The sequence below is a fragment of the Dasypus novemcinctus genome, chromosome 3 (genome assembly GCF_030445035.2).
Source record: "Dasypus novemcinctus isolate mDasNov1 chromosome 3, mDasNov1.1.hap2, whole genome shotgun sequence".
NCBI lineage: Eukaryota > Metazoa > Chordata > Mammalia > Cingulata > Dasypodidae > Dasypus > Dasypus novemcinctus.
In genome coordinates this window covers 64,658,311-64,674,771 of record NC_080675.1, presented here as the reverse complement: position 1 = coordinate 64,674,771, position 16,461 = coordinate 64,658,311, and positions in this window count along the sequence as shown.

Below are 16,461 nucleotides of genomic sequence, written 5' to 3'. Positions count from 1 at the left end.
AGCATTTGTTTCAGTAGCCCAAAAACTAAACCAGTTATTTTTCTTTTTGTTATTGTTCTTAAAATATAGAATTTCTTTACAGGTTCTGGATATTAAGACCTTATAGGAGGCGGTGGTTGTAGCTCATTGGTTGAGCTCCTGCATACTATGTATTAGGTCCTGGATTCAATCCCCTGTATCTCTTAAAAAAAAAAAAACCTTATAGAAGGTGTAGTTTGCTATATTTTCTCCCACTATGTAGGTTTTCTTTTACTTCTGTGATGAAACCCTTTGATGTACAAAAGTTTTCAATATTGATTAAGTCCTAATTATCCATTTTTTCTTTTCTTGCTTGTGCTTTTGGTGTAAAGTCAAAAGGTATTTACTTGAATAGAAATTGTAGACACTGAGGAAAAGATGGAAGAAGTTGCCTTGCCAATTTGCATACAGGGCAACACTTATTGTGGTGATCGAAGGCAAAACATCAAAAACAAAGCTTTTGCATTTTTAAATTTTTTGATACCCCAATTTATTTTTACCTTAATTTTTCTAAATTAATATGTATTCTATATCTAACCTTTAAACTCATCACTATATTCCATTTTACTATTAATGGAACCTGGCAATATATTGGGCTTCATTTTTGAAGAAGTTTTGGATCACAGAGAGGTTCAACAATGGCAGGGGAGGAATACTGGTATGGGATGTTACTGACAGGGCACACATGGTTGGCAGGGAGTTCTCCAGGGCATATATCCATGGTACATGAAAATGTTTGGATATTTTCATAGTGGTTACAATTAAAAACAACAACTGAGGAAATGCTGAGTTCCTAGCCAGGGGGGCTCTATCACAGTCCCTAAAGGTACAGCAACAATCTCCCAAGTGCAACAGCAAAGACCAAAAAAGAAGGCAGGTCCAACAATGAGCCCTTGCTACTAATGACTATGCTTGTGAGCCTGTGCACCTGAAATAAGAACAAGGCCTAGAGCTGCAGGGTGCCTAAGAGTTACCTCCTGAGAGCCTCCGTATTGCTCAAATGTGGCCAGTCTCGAAGCCAAACTCAGCATGTAAATGTGTTGCCTTCCCCCCAGCATGCAACATGACTCCCAGGGATGAGCCTCGCTGGTGCCGAGGGATTACTACGAAGTACCACCTGGTGAAGTAACTAGAAAATGACCTTGAATAAAAGGGTCAACTCGGACCAGCAGAATATCTCAGTCTACATATAATACCAGAAGTTAAAAATGCTTTTTGACTTGAATAAAAGGGGGAATTGGAAAGGACAAATGACTTTATATGGCTATGAGTCTCCAAAAAAAGCCGGAAGGTTGTCAGAGGGGTTGTCCTTATGCACACCTCAGCAGAGTCCCAGAGACAGATAAAGTAGATATAACCCCAGGTAGTGGTTCTTCTGAGGGCTACAGAGACCCACAGGTTCTATGGTCATGGCAGATGGAGTTCAGTGCCATGTCAGTTGGCCCTCCTTTGGAGTTTGTGTTTCTGTGTGATGGAGCTGGACTCAGATGTCATCTTTGTCCACAAGCCTCTCCTGTTACTTTTACTGGAACTGTAGTTCGTGCTCGGGTTTAATGTATACCCAGGGGACCTGAATCTCTGGACTGACTATGTGATAGCTGGGCCCTGAGCCTCAACAGACTTGCAACTCCTACACTCTGGTTTATTGGACTTACCCCACTCAGCTAACATGGAGGTGAAGAAGGTCAACCACCATACCAGTGAGCCAAAAGTGCCTACAACTGAGAGCAGGAGAATTGCATCCAGCATCCATGTGGAATCTAAGCTCCCTCTTGATATAGATGTGGAGTGGACACAACCATTCCAGGGTCCACAGGATGGAGGAATAGAGTATGGATTAGAGTGGACTTACTGATATTCTATTCATGAACTATTGTGATTAGTAGTTGAAGAAAATGTGGCATTGGTGTGGAGAAAGTGGCCATGATGGCTGCTGGGGGTAGGGAATGGGAGGAAGAGATGTGATGTGCGGGTGGTTTTGGGGGTTGGAGCTGTCCTGGGTGGTGCTGCAGGGACAGTTACCAGACATTGTATGTCCTCCCATGGCCCACTAGGTGGACTGTGGGAGAGTCTGGGCTAAGGTGTGGACCCTTGACCATTAGGTGCAGCGGTGCTCAGAGATGTAGTCACCAAATGCAATGAATGTCTCATGATGATGGAGGAGGATGTTGTTATGGGCAAAGGAGTGGGGAGAGGGCGGTGGGGGTATATGGGTACCTCATATTTTTTTTAATGTAACATTAAAAAAATAAATAAAGACAAAAAATAAATGGTGAAAACATCAAAGTGTTTGTAACTAGCAGAGCTATTATGTGTATATGAAAGTAGTTGGAAGGCTAATTCTAAGGTCTTGTATATTATTAGAAGGAAAGCTAAAAATTGTAACATGGGACTGTATAACAGTGAAATCTCATGTAAAATATGACTATGGGTGATATTGCATATATAAGACTGTTTTTACAAAATATAAATACAAATAAACTAGAGAGACAAGCAGAACAGCAGCTTTGTACAGCAGGGGAAGCATAGAGAGATTGAGTGTTGATCAGTTGTTTCTTTGTTGTTTTCTTTTTATTAATATTGGATTAAATAAAATGCCCTAAAGATGATAGAGGTGAGGAATGCACAAGTATGTGATTATACCAAATGCCACTAATTGCACACTTTGGATGGATTTATGCTTTTTTAATATCTACCAATAAAATTGATTTGTTAAAAATAAAACAAAAGTATTTCCTAACACAAGATCCTAGAGATGCTTCCCCATGTTTCTTTTTAGGACTTTTACAGTTTTTTTTTATTTAAGTATTTTAATATTTTACACATTTTGGGTTAATTTGTTGTGTATGGTATAAGGTAAGGGTCCACATTCATTTTTTTGCATACAGATATTCAGTTTTCCTAGTACCATTTGTTGAAGAGACTATCTGATTGATCCCAATGGAGTGGAATTGATAATCTTTTCAACAATCAATTGGCCATTGATGTGATTATTTTTGAATTCTCAGTAAAATTTCACTAGTCTATTAGCCAAAGGGGTACTGTACTGATACAAAGTACTAGAAATATGTTGGCTTTTAATAAGGGCATTTAACTGGGGTGGAAGCTTATAGTTACAAGGCCCTAAAGAATCCAAATCAAGGTTATTTCCTCACCAAAGTCTTTTGTCATGTGTTGAAGCAAGATGGAGGGCAATCTCTCCTAGTGTTTCCTTCCTGCTTCCTCTTAAGGCTCCATGGGACCAGCTTCTTCTAATCAGTTGTAGGCTGGTGTAGGGCTAATCTCTCAGGACTTCTCAGCTGTTCTGGTCCCTTCACAAGGTCAGTTGTAAACTATCAGTTGAATGACTCATCTCTTCTTAGGGCTCCAGGATCAAAACTAACAAAGTTCTCTCTCTCTTCTTCTATATCTGTGTATCTTCTTTATGAAGTGTCCATTTATATAGCCCAAGGAGGCAGGGACTCAGCTCTGAGCCACGTCCTACTTTCATGGTCAAATCAAAGGTCCTGAATTGACTTAATTAAGCAAACTTAAAAGCTTTCAATTTAAATCAATCTAAGTATCACAGGGACAGATACTGGACATTATATATCCTGCCATAACCCATTGAATGTACTGGGGGAGAGTGTAAACTACAATGTCGACTATAATCCATGAGGTGCAACAGTGCTTCAAAATGTATTCACCAAATGAAATGAATGTGCCAAAATGATGAAAGAGTTTGTTGATGTGGAAGGAGTGGGTGGGGTGGGGTATGGGGTATGTGGGAACCTCATATTTTTTAATGTAACATTTTTTGTGATCTATGTACCTTAAAAAAAGACAATATAATAAAAAAAAATTTTAATTAAATCAGTCTTAGTGTATCATACCCAGAAAAACAGATCAGTTTGTAAGCATAATTAATATTTGGAATTCACAAGTAATATCAGACTGCCATACTATGTCTGTCCTTATGCCAGTGCCATGCTTTTTTTTATTAGATAAGTTGTGGGTTTGCAGAACAATAATGTTTAAAATATAGGATTCCCATATGCCATCTTATTATTTATTTTTTCACTGACTTTTTTTATTAGAGTAGTTGTAAGTTTACAGAAAAATCATGCATAAAATAGAGTTCCCATATGCTACCATATTTTAACACCTTCCATTGTTGTGGTATATTTTTGCAATAATTGATGAAAGCACATTTTTCTTACTCGACTATTAACTATAACCCATGGATTACCTTAAGGTTTACTGTACTGTATAATTCCACTGATTTTTAAAATAATTCTTATTCCAGTAATATATATACTACCTAAATTATCCCTTTTTTTCCACTTCAAATATGTAATTCAGTGTGGTTAATTACTTTCACATTGTTGTACTACCATCACCACGATCCATTTCCAAAACTTTTCCATCATCCCAAGTACAGACTCTTTCCTTTTAAGCTTTAAAATGCTGTTTTGATTACTGTATCTTAGTAATAAGTTTCACAATTGAGAAGTATGAGTCATTCGATTTTATTTTTCTTTTTCAAGATAGTTTTGGCTCTTCAGGGTCCTTTACCCTTTCATATAAATTTGATGATTGGCTTTTCCAGTTCAGCAAAGAAGGCTGTTGGGATATAGACTAGGTTTACCTTAACACTGAAAATCTCTCTGGGTGGAAATTATATCTTAAATGGTTTGTCTTCCTATTTGTGAACACAGAAAGTCCTTCCATTTATTCAGGGTTTCATTGATTCCTTTTAGCACATTTTGTAGTTTTCTGTGTACAAGTCCTTTACATCCTTGGATAAATTTATTCCCAGATATTTGATTCTTTTAGTTAGTATTGTAAATAGATTTTTTTTTCTTGATTTCTTCTTCAGATTGTTCATTACAAGTATATAGAAATACTTCTTATGTTTGCATCTTGATCTCATATCCCACTCTTCTGTTGTATTTAACAAATACAACAAATACAACAAATACAACAGATGCTAGATGTAGCAGCATTTTTGAGGATTTTTCAAGATAGTCAATATATAGGCTCTGCAAACAGGAATAGGTTTACTTTTCCTTTCCAATTTAGATATCATCTATTTCTTTTCTTGCCCAATTGTTTTGGCTAGAACTTCCAGTACAATGTTGAATGACACTCATAACAGTTAGCATCCGTTCTTCTCCTTGAGCTTAGAGGAAAGCTTTCAGTCTTTCACAATGAGCATGATGCTATCAGTGTGTTTTTCATATGTACTCAATATCATGCTGAGAAAATTTCCTTGGATTCCTAGTTTTCTGGATGCTTTTTTTTTTTTAACTTTATTTTAAAAGATGTTTTAGATTATAGAGAAGTTGCTTCAAAAATGTAGACAATTACCATATACCCAACTCCTTCACTTCTCACATTTTCCCCTATTAATAACATTGTTCATTAATGTGGTACATGCAACACAATTGATGAACAAATATTGACGCTTTGCTACTAACCATGGTCTATAGTTTATTTTATGGTTTACTTTTTGCACTGCACATTTTTATAGGTTTCAACAAAATGTATAATGGCTTGTATTCATCATTGCAATATCATGCAGAACAATTCCAGTGTCCTCAAAATGCCCCATGTTCCACGTATTCTTCCCTCTACCTCCCCTAAGAACCTCCGGTGACCACTGTCTTTATACTATTGCTATCTGCTCTTCCATTACTAAAATAATGATGTCCACTTTGGCCCATGGTCACATTTCCCCATTTGTTCATTTCTCAGTCTCAAGGATTTTGGGATGGTGATGTCAACTCTACTTCTGACTGAGAGGGGCTTAGATCCTATGGGGCAGATGGATGGAACTGTCTTGGTCTCAGTTGTAGATACTGTTTTGTGGGATGGGTGTTGTCCTTCATCATCATTTTGTTAGTAGTCTTGTGTGAGCCCAATGAACTACAGAGCAGGTGATAGCTGTAATTCTGCTGAGACTGAGAGCTCAACCAGCATATGAACAGAGCAAAGATTTTTAAGTCTCTGGGATATATATTTAATGGGTATAGTGCTTTTATGTCTCTAGGATATATATTTAGTGAGTATAGTGCTAATTATAGGCTGAAAGGGGGGGGGCAGAAGAATCATGTGTAGGGAAATTATAAATAAGTCTAACTGTTACATTGAGGAAATAAGTTAACAAAAATTCCTAAGTGTGGCCCACCAATAGCATGCTGATTTTCTGAGGTTCTGTGCCCTTCCTATAGTGCCCCAATGTCTCTAGAGCTTGGAGTAATCCTGCTTGAGGCTTTGTATATTGTGACAGTCAGTGATATCCTCCTGAGACATGCATAAGCTTAACCTCTGGAATGACTTCCCAACTCAATTTGATATGTCTTAGCTGTAAAAGCTCTTTTGTATTTAATATTTCCCCCTTTTGGTCAAGGTCTCTTTCCAAATGCATCCCAAATTGGTGCTTGTTAATAATACTTTGGTATCAGGGAGACCCAATCCCAGGAATCATGTCTGATGCTGGGGGTGAAGGCAGTGAGCTTGTATGCTAAGTTGGCTTAGAGAGAGGCCACATTTAGTAACAAGGATGCTTTCAGGTAATATATACTACTGGGCTATAAATTTCAATTTGACAAGAATAAGGTTCTTGTCAGAATATTGATCTGTCTTCTTTACTAGGTCCTGCCTATGTACTCTAGAGATTCTTGCCATTCTATTAGAGAATGTAGTAGGACTCCCCAAGATAGGAATTTAATCTTTTGTTGGTTATTGTATGGATTTCTACCCACTGAGATAATAACCCATTAACATATGAACACATTCTTATTACATAGGGGCATGCCCCCGGAACATACTTTCCCAAACTCCCTGCATCACTGACACCATACATCAGTGATCCTTCTCTGCCATAGTTGTATCTTACCTGTAATCCAAAACCTCCCCAAAAGCAAAGCCAAAAAGTTTTCTTACACTGTGCCATTCATCACTGTAAGATCTGTTATCTTTTATTTATGTTTACAGTTTCTTCCATATGTCCCCCCAGCCTTGAGTTCATTTTTTATAATTACCTTTATTTTCAAAGATTTAGGTTGCAGAAAAGTCACCTTGAAAATATAGCAGATTTCCATATACCCAATACCTCCCCCTCCCACATTTTCCCCTTTTAATAACATCTTACATGAGTTTGGTACATTTGTTACAGTTGAACAAATATTGAAGCATTGCTACTAACCATGGTCAATCGTTTGCCTTCTGTTTTACACTTTGCACTGAACAATTTTATAGGTTTTGACAAAATGTGTAACGGTCTGTATCCATCATTGCAAAATCATGCAGAACAATTCCCATGCCCTAAAAATGCCCTATGTTCCACCTGTTCATCCCTCCCCCATCCTCTTGAAACCTATAACCAATAAGTTTCAATTTTTCAAGAATAGGTTCATAGTTACATGTATAAATATTGAAGGCTTGACATATTGGTCTGTTTTCTTCTCTTAGGTACTGCCTTTGTACTCAGGAGATTCTTGTCCTTCTATTTTAGAATGATCAGCATTCCCCAGAATGGAAATTTAATGCTTTGTTGTCTATTGTGTGGGTCTCCACCCACTTAGATAATTCCCTATGTCAAGATGAACACATTCATATTCCATAGAAGCATTCCCCGGGTACACCCTTTCCCACATATCCTCCCACCACTGACACCCTGTACCAGTGACCCCTGACATTTTGCCAAAAGAACATTCCCAGAATTGTTTTCTCAACCACAGACCTCCATCTCCCTAGAGTTCAACAAACTAATACAAAAGCAAGGAAGAAGAAGGAAATAACAAAACTTATAGCAAAACTAAATGGAATTGAGAATAAAAAAATGCTGCAAAACTTTTTAAAAACCGAAAACTGGTACTTTGAGACAATAAATAAAATTGGCAAACTCTTAGCTAGACTAACAAGAAAAAAAGAGAGAAGATGCAAATAGATAAAATAAAAAATGAGGGAGGGGATATCACCACTGATATCATAGAAATAAAGAGTATCATAAGAGGATATTTTGAAAAATTATATGCCAATAAGATGGACAACTTAGATGAAATGGACAAATTTCTAGAAATATACAAACAACCTACATTGACAAAAGAAATAAACTCAATAAACCAATCACAAATAGTGAGATTGAATTAATCATCATAACTTCCCAACCAAGAAAATTCCAGAACCAGATACCTTAATGGATGAATTCTACCAATCATTCTGGAAAGAACTAACACCAATCCTGCTTAAACTCTTCCAAAAAGTAGAAATGAAGGGAACATCACTTAACTCATTCTATGATGCCAATATCATCCTAATACCAAAGTCATATTAAAATGCCACAAGATAACTACAGACCAATCTCTCTAATTGAGATGATGAAGTCTCAACCAAATATTTACTAATAGTGTTCACCAACACATCAAAAGAATTATGCAACATGATCAAGTGGGTTTCATCCCTGGTATGCAAGGATTGTTCAAAATTTTAAAAATCAATCACTGTAATACACCACATTAACAGAAAAAAATCACATGATCATTTATATTGATGCAAAAAAGCATTTGACAAGACAGAGCATACTTTTTTGATAAAAAACACTTGAAAGATAGGAATAGAAGGAAACTTCCTTAATATGATAAAGGAATGTATGAAAAATGCACAGTACACATCATACTCAATGGTGAAATGCTACAGGCTTTCCCCTAAGACCTCAAACAAGACAAAGATGCCCACTGTCAACCACTCTTATTTAACAGGATAATAGAAGTACTTGTTCAAGCATATAGGTAAGAAAAAGAAATAAAAGGCATCCAAATTGAAAAGAAGAATTTAAAATTTCACTATCTGCATATGGCATGATTCTAAATTTAGAAAGCCCAAAAAAATCTACAACAAAGCTTCAAGAGCTGATAAATCAGTTCAGTGAAGTGAGAGGATATAAGATCAACCCACAAAAATCAGTAGCATTTCTGTACATTAATAATGAACAATCTGAGGAAGAAATTAAGAAAAAAATTCTCTTTACAATAGCAACCAAAATAAATGTCAAGGAAAAAACTAAGGTTGTAAAGGACTTGTACACAGAAAACTTCACAGTATTGTTAAAACACATCAAATAAGACCTAAATAAATAGAAAAATATTCCATGTTTATGGATTGGAAGACTAAATAATATTAAGATATATGTCTTACTCAAATTGATTTACAGATTTAAGGTAGTCCCAACAACAATTGCAACAGCATTTTTTTACTGACCTAGTAAAGCCAATTAAGAGATTTATTTGTAGAGGCAAGGGACTCCAAGTGGAGAAAAACTTACTGAAAAAGAAAAACTAAATTGGAGGAATCACATCACCTGACTTTAAAGCATACTACAAAGCTACAGTGGTCAAAATTGCATGTTATTCATCCAAGGATAGACATACTGACCAATGGAACCTAATTGAGAGTTTTGAAATAGATCCCCACGTACAAGGCCAACTGATATTCAACAAGGCTACCAAGCCCACTTAACTTGAACAGAATAGTCTCTTCAACAAATGATGCTGGAAGAAGGGGATATCCATATCTAAAAGAAAGAGAGAGGATCACCACCTTATGCCCGATACAAAATTTAACTAAAGATGGATCAAAGACCTATATAATTGGGAAGTGGATTTGGCCCAGTGGTTAGGGCATCCGTCTACCACAGGGGAGGTCTGTGGTTCAAACCCCGGGCTTCCTTGACCCATGTGGAGCTGGCCCATGTGCAGTGCTGATGCAAGCAAGGAGTGCCGTGACACACAGGGGTGCCCCCACGTAGGGGAGCCCCAAGCGCAAGGAGTGCACCCCATAAGGAGAGCCACCTAGCATGAAAGAAAGGGCAGCCTGCCCAAGAATGGTGCCGCACACATGGAGAGCTGACACAACAAGATGATGCAACAAAAAGAAACACAGATTCCTGCGCCACTGACAACAGAAGGGGACAAAGAAGAAACAGCAAATAGACACAGAGAACAGACAACTGGGGTGGGGGGGAGGGGAATAAATAAATAAATCTTTAAAAAAAGAAAGACATATAATTCTTTTAATGTGCTGCTGGATTCAGTTTGCTTGTATTTTGTTGAGGGAATTTGTATCTATATTAAAAATGTATATTGGTTTTTAACTTTCTTTTCTTGGGTTATCTTTATCAGGCTTTGGTTTGAGAATGATGCTGGCTTCATAGAATGAATTAGGGAGTGGTTCCTTTCCTTTGAATTTTTGGAAGAGTTTGAGCAGCAGTAGTGTTATTTCTTCTTTTTTTATTCACCAAGAATTGCCATGGAAGCCATATGGTCCTGAGCATTTCTTTGTTGGGAGGATGATTTTGTATGTGTTTTTAAAAAATTTTTGGATTCAATCTCTTATTTTTTGTCAGTTGGGATCTTCTATTTCTTTTTGGTTTAGTATAGGTGATTTGTGTATGTCTAGGAATCCATCCATTTTATCTAGGTTATCTAATTTGCAAGCATACAGCTGTTCATAGTATCCTCTTATATTCCTTTTTATTTCTATGCCTCTCTTTCATTTGTGATTTTTTTTATTTGCATCTTCTCACTCATTCCTTTGTCAGCCTAGCCCTCCATTTCCCCACAATTAGTTGTACTTGTTCCAAATTATGTCTTAATACAATCTATGCTCAAAACCATAGGTTTATCATTACTTTTTATGCATTTGCATTTTAGAGCTTTTAAGAAGTGAAAAGTGGATTTACATACCAAAAAAATACAATCCAATAGCCCTAGCATTTATAACTATATGGTTATCTTTACTGGATGTCTTTGTTTTTATTCAGCATTGTTCCATTGTCTTGTCTTTTCCTTTCAATCTAAAGAACTCCCTTTAGCGGTGGTTTCAAGGCAGGTGAGACCTGCCAAACAAACCCTCAGGCTTTGTTTTCCTGACATTGTTTCAAACTCTTATCTTTGAAAGACAGTCTCACCAGATCAAAATTTTTGTTTGGCATTTGCTTTCCTTGAGCACTTTAAATATGTCATTCCACTGCCTTAGTGCATTCATGGCTTTGGATGAAAAATTGTCACATAATCTTATTGAGAGTCCCTTATGTGTAACATACTGGTTTTCTCTTGGAGCTTTTCAGAAATCCTTGTACTTGGCAATCGACAGTTTGACTACTTTGTGTCTGGGTTGGTTCTCTTTGAGTTTATCCTCTTTGTGATTCACTGGGCTTCTTGAATATGTATATTCATGTCTCTCATTAAATTTGGGAAGTTTTCTTTCATTGTGTTTTGAATATTTCTCTGCTCCTTTATCTCATTATTTTCCTTCTATGACTTTTATAATTTTTATATTGATATACTAGATGGTCTCTTAGGCTCTGTTCATTTTTTTCATTTGCTTTTCTTTCTGTTCATTTGCCCAAATCATTTAAATTATCTTTCTGTAAGTTCATGGATTCTTTCTCCTGCCAGCTCCAATTTACTACTGAAATATTCTTGGGAATTTTTCTTTTCAGTTATGTTCCTCAAATCCAGTATTTCTGCTTGATTCCTTTAAAAATATCTACATGTTTATGGAATTTCTTATATTGTTTTTTCATTGTTTTCCTGATATTTTGTAGTCCTTTGTCAGTGTCTTCTTTTTTCTCCTTGAACACACTGAAGATTTTTAGTCTTTTTCTGACACATGAAAAGTTTAATCTTCTTCTCTAATGGTCTTTGAATTTTTTTCTTGTTCATTTGAATGTGTCATCATTTTTTGTTTCTTTGTTTGTATTATAATTTTTCATTGTTGTTTAATATTTTAAGATGTTAACTCTGGGATTTAGTCTGTTTCTTAAGTTTTACCTTGGTAGTGGTATGACAGAGATTTCCTTGAGTGACAGAAGATTAACAAAAACAAAGGCAAAAAACACCTTTTCCAATCATTGTTTATTGGCTCTGAATTAGCTGGTACTATCCTTCAGAATTTTTCCTTCCTAAGCAGATGATCACCGTAAGACAGCAATCAATTGCAATGTCTCTCCTGGCCTTAAGAATTCCCCCATTTATAGGAATTCAAACTTCTTTTCTACCTTCTGTGAAATAGACTTTCCTCCCTCCCAGTGCTGCTCTATTGTATGTCTTAAAGCTGTAAATCCTTTGTGTAGCCAATTTGACTCATTTCTTATATTGCTTTAGCTGTTCACCAGCTGTTTCTGCCTGCAGGGAAAATTCTGGGAGGATAAGCTAGAGGTATGTTTCCTGAATTCTGTCTTTCAGGCTGCCACTCAAGATTGTCAATGACATACAGGAATCCCAGTATTCACATAAGGGCTACCAGAAACCCACAGTAGGACCTCAGCCTGATTCCATACTGCACTGGAGAAGACATAGAAAAAGGCCCATCAAGAGCTTCATGACCACCTCTTGTCATCTTCAAAAACCGTACTTTCTTAATTCAGCACTTCCCAGTTTTTGCAGCCCCTTAACTATTTTCCAGAGTTTTGAAGAAAAAGGTTCTGCTAGTTTTTGCTAATTGTTTAAAGATTCTGTGGAAGAGCAGCACCCTAAAGCACCTTATGCCACCATTTTGATCAATCAGATATCTGTTGATGGGAATTTGCAAACACAGAATTTCCTACTTAAATCTAATTTTCTATCAGATGATTTACTTCATTCTTATTTAATTTCTGGTGAAGTTTTAAAGTTGTAATATATGGTTAATATGTCTTTTATTTATTGAGTTTGACACATTTGATCATATTCTGAATAAGTCTAAATAAATTACCTCCTTTTTATCAGAGGAATGTGAGGAGAGAATATGAGTCAGTATTGAAAAGCTCAAAAACAAATTAAATGCTCCTTTACTGAAATAATTGCAGATGAATCACACTCATCAATATAAACACCTAGTCCTTGTTTTAGTGCTTTGAATAAGACATTAGAAAATCAGTTGAAGGGTATACTTGTTACAAGCACAACTTATTTGTTTCAAACATGTCTGTTCACTTTGTTTTCAGCTTACACTGGGGCTACTGACAACTCTTCTATCATTACTGCCTCACCAATTTCACAACCCAGGCAGTTGAAGAGATCATTATAGGTTCCTGAGATGTCTATCCTCAGTTGCATTTTTCATTAAAACTTTAGACCTAGAAGTGTATGGAACCCCATAAGGGGAAATAAGTGAGCCTAATGCTGAAACATTACACAAATTTAAAAAATCCTTTCAAAAAACAATCCTATGGTTTCCATGAAATTGCAGTGCCTTATTCCTCTCTGAGTTGGTGACCCTCTGTCAGCTGATTGCTTTAATTATTTATTGAAAAACATCATGTGGGGCAATGTGTTATTCCCCATGGTGATATTCAATAGATTAATGAACAGAGGAACAAAGAGTTGTTTGCATCAAGAGGGAAGGAAAAGATATATGTGTTCAGTACAGAGGAAACTGGAAAAAGAAAATAGGAGGGAATACTTCCTAATAGATGTAGAGAGAGGAGGTCTTGTCCCATATCTTGCTTCATTTTCTTACATGAGGAAAATAATGAGAAAAGAAAGCAAAACAAAATGTAGTAATCCGAATATCACAGAGACCAGATGAGTAAGGGTAAATTGTCACCTTTTGTGTTTTGTGCATCTATGAAAAATATGTCAAAACATAAAGCCAATAAACACAATTATTTTCAATCAGTAAAAGTGGAAATAAATGGCTCAGAAAAAGTCAGTTAACATGAAAGCCTATATAGATAAGCTGGGAAACCTGTTATAGAGACCAAATGACAGAAACTCCAAATTTTAATTTTATTCCAGCTCTGAATACTATGAGAGGTATTATTGTTTCTCCAATGTGAAAACCTTTCCTTGAGCCACTATATTACTTTTCCTCTGGGACTAATGAGGTATTTAGGCTCTAAATATTTCTTTGAGATCTAAGTATAGACATAAACCTCCATACAGCTGTTACTAAGTAATCAAATTTTGACATTTCTATTTTGACCTCATAAGTAAAACTTCTTCATATGGGACTTGTTTTAGTTTGCTAATGCTGCAGATGCAAAAAATACCAGGAATTAGTTGACTTTTATAATGGGGGTTTATTCAGGGAAAATCTTACTGTTCTGAGGCTATGAAAATGTCCAAATCAAGGCATCATCAGAGAGGCTTTCTCACCAAAGTTTGATTGCTAGTATATCCTGGAGCCCTGCCACTTGGCAAGACAAGGTGGTGGGTCTGCTGGTTTCTCTCTAATTTCTTTCTGAGCTCAGCTGTGAGTGATCAGGCATCTCTCCATAGATCATATATCTTCTCAGGGCTACTCTGTCTTTCTCTAGCTATAGGTGAACCTGGAGTCCTCTCTCTCATGTGGTAGTGTCAAAATGACAGAGCTCCCATTCTGTGTCTGTTCTTCTTCTTACACTTTGTGTGTTTCTGCTTTTAATTCTCAGTTTATGTAAGACCCAGCCTCACTGATTTAGTCTGATCAAAAGCCCTAAAGCAATCCAATCAAGTGATCTAACCCAAAGTCCCTTTATTAAAGTTAATGAATGACATTTGGGTTGATTCCAACTTTTGGGGACAGTGAACAATGCTGCTATGAACATTGGTGTGCATATATTGGTTTGCGTCTTTGTTTTCAGTTCTGCTGGGTATATACCCAGCAGTGGTATTGCTGGGTCATATGGCAAATCTATAGTTAGTTTTTTAAGAAACCGCCAAACTATCCTCCAGAATGGTTAGATCCTTCTGCATTCCCACCAGCTGTGGATGAGTGTTCCCATTTCTTCACATCCTCTCCAGCATTTGTATTCTTCTGTTTTTTTCATAGCTGCAAATCTTATGGGAGTAAGATGGTATCTCACTGTAGTTTTGATTTGCATTTCCCTGATAGCTAGAGATTTGGAGCATTTTTTCATGTGTTTTTAGCCATTTGTATTTCTTCTTTGGAGAAGTGTCTGTTTAAATCTTTTTCCCATTTTTTAAATGGGTTGTTTATCTTTCTATTTTCAAGATATAGGAATTCTTTATATATGCAAGTTGTAAGTCTCTTATCAGATATATGGTTGCCAAATATTTTCTCCCATTGTGTGGGTTCCCTTTTTACTTTCTTGACAAACTCCTTTGAGGTGCAGAAGGCTTTAATTTTGAGGAAGTCCCATTTATCTATTTGTTCTTTTGCTGCTCATGCTTTTGGTGTGATATTCATGAAGCCATTTCCTATTACAAGGTCTTGTAGATGTTTCCCTACACTGCTTTCCAAGGTCTTTACGGTCTTGGCTCTTATATTTAGGTCTTTGATCCATCTTGAGTTGATCTTTGTATAAGGTGTGAGATGGTAATCCTCTTTCATACCTCTACATATGGATATCCAGTTCTCCAGGCACCATTTGTTGAATAGGCCATTCTCTCCCAGTTGAGAGGGTTTGGAAATCAAGGATCCCACACCCACAGGAATGGATTAGTTTAAACAACGTGATGTTTTCTGGGATTCACAAAAATATCAAACTGTCATAGGGCTCAAAACCAATAAACCTCTAGTGAAAAGTGTCATGAAAATTTTAATATATTGCCACTGTTGCAATAAATATAAGTAGTATATGTTTAAAACTCCTAAAATTCAATAAAAACTTACTAAATTGAATCCCTTTCCAAGCATCTCTTCTAATGAAACTGAACATAAGAATGGTGCTCTCTAATCCTACATTTTCCTTCCCCAGAACAGAGTTGCTCTCCCAATCAAGTATTTTGAACAAGTTTTATGAATAAGAGAACAGACAGAGTCAGTGTTTGACTTATGAATTTTCATAAGAGGTTGTTTGTGTATTTGCATAAACCTGAAGAGGAAGCCTTTGAGTATTTGTCTATATGTATACAAAAATCAATATAGGCACACATATATACTTGCATATACAGCTATATATGTAATTGTATACACATATGTATATATGAACATAGTGAGTAGTAAATATTGATAAACCCAAAAATATTAATATGTTGAATTCATGTAATTAAAATTATAAGGTATGGCATGAATGGATTATGTACCTAGAAGGCAATTCAAGACTACCATTTAGAGAGTAGGACACCAGGAGTGTGTCTGCAGTGCCAAAACTATTGTTCTTATTATACTGAAGTTTGTAAGCATTGCAAATTGATTTATTGAACAAAGTTGACTTACATGTTGGAAGGGACTACATTAAACTTCTTAGCAATTAACTTAACCACATATAAATAGCTAATCACCAATGCCATTATGAAGAATATACAGTATATATGATACTAACTAGTAATCCTTCCTTTATAGCCAAGTTTCTGACTTTCAGTCCTTTTTATTTATTATAATGTAGGGGAAAGAGCCTGTGTACAGAGACGAGACACTGAATATTTGGCGATGGCATGTATTTACTTTGTTACTTTGGCTTGCAGAGAGAGAGGCTACATCTAAATCTAAAACGTGTACAAAGTTTCAATTTCTTAAGGTTTTTGTGAACTA